Source organism: Palaemon carinicauda, chromosome 1, assembly GCF_036898095.1.
Source record: "Palaemon carinicauda isolate YSFRI2023 chromosome 1, ASM3689809v2, whole genome shotgun sequence".
In the NCBI taxonomy this organism is placed as follows: Eukaryota; Metazoa; Arthropoda; class Malacostraca; order Decapoda; family Palaemonidae; genus Palaemon; species Palaemon carinicauda.
In genome coordinates, this window is record NC_090725.1 from 4,260,729 (window position 1) to 4,262,334 (window position 1,606).

Below are 1,606 nucleotides of genomic sequence, written 5' to 3' on the forward strand. Positions count from 1 at the left end.
CAGGGTACAGCACATTTTAACAAAGTGAATCAATCTTCAGGGTACAGCACATTTTAACAAAGTGAATCAATCTTCAGGGTACAGCACATTTTAACAAAGTGAATCAATCTTCAGGGTACAGCACATTTTAACAAAGTGAATCAATCTTCAGGGTACAACACATTTTAACAAAGTGAATCAATCTTCAGGGTACAGCACATTTTAACAAAGTGAATCAATCTTCAGGGTACAGCACATTTTAACAAAGTGAATCAATCTTCAGGGTACAGCACATTTTAACAAAGTGAATCAATCTTCAGGGTACAGCACATTTTAACAAAGTGAATCAATCTTCAGGGTACAACACATTTTAACAAAGTGAATCAATCTTCAGGGTACAACACATTTTAACAAAGTGAATCAATCTTCAGGGTACAACACATTTTAACAAAGTGAATCAATCTTCAGGGTACAGCACATTTTAACAAAGTGAATCAATCTTCAGGGTACAACACATTTTAACAAAGTGAATCAATCTTCAGGGTACAACACATTTTAACAAAGTGAATCAATCTTCAGGGTACAGCACATTTTAACAAAGTGAATCAATCTTCAACCATTATATTAAGCATTTCCCACAGTCAAACATAAAAACTAAATTATTAATGGTGGTTCTACTTGCCCAGATTCAGTTTTTCCAGTTACTCTGACTTCTAGAAACCATAATGTTCATATATCTTATTGATTTTGTTTATTTGTATCTAAACTCAATCTCCCTCCTTTACAGACGAATCCTACTTCTTAAAAGGAAACCAGTTCTGGAAATACGATAGTGCCAACATTCGACCCTTCGCAGGATATCCGCAAGATGCCCGCCGGTACTGGGCTAACTGCCCAGCTGCGTCTTAACTATCACAAAATGAAAAAAAAAAAAAAATAAAAAAAGAAGATAGAGCTGTTAAGTCATTTACCGTTAAGGTATTTTTCCAGTACTGAGCCTACGAAGAAGTTAGACTGGATTAAGTGTTACCAATCCAGTCCAATCCTTCTCCGCCATCCCCAACTGTTCTATCATTACAAAATCCACGAGGAGGATAAACAACATAGGTGATAACACCTTCCCTTGGAGTACTCCACTGGTCAATGGAAATTCATTTAATAGGATTGTATTAACATTTACTTTTCATTGTGATGGTGTGTGCAGTGTTTTTCTGATTATTTTAGTTACAAATGAAAATCTCTTTTGTTTATACGGCAGTAACTACAAGGTATGCTCGCACAGACCACAGCTGACTGCTGCCAAATAATAACAGACTCAGTATTGTAGTAATGTGGTATACTTAACCTACTGTGCAAGCACACTTAAGAAAACTTATCTTCCCTTACCAAAAAACAGTGCCAACATTTCATGATAAACAAGTTTGTATTATTATTATTATTATTATTATTATTATTATTATTATTATTATTATTATTATTATTATTGTTTCTCTTTTTGTACTTTCATACATATTTTCAACATTTGAAACAATTCATAAGCTTTTTCGGCGATTACAGATTTTGTAAATGAGCTAAAGAAGAAATGACTTCTAACTATTATTATACTCATCCTAATCCCATTTATTAT

The 1,606-nt window shown here is 33.5% G+C and overlaps 1 pseudogene; it reads left to right on the forward strand.

Moving 5' to 3' along the window:
* LOC137646577 (matrix metalloproteinase-17-like) overlaps positions 1-927 on the forward strand; it is a 31,298-nt pseudogene extending 30,371 nt beyond the window's left edge.
* The last annotated feature ends 679 nt before the right edge of the window (positions 928-1,606 follow it).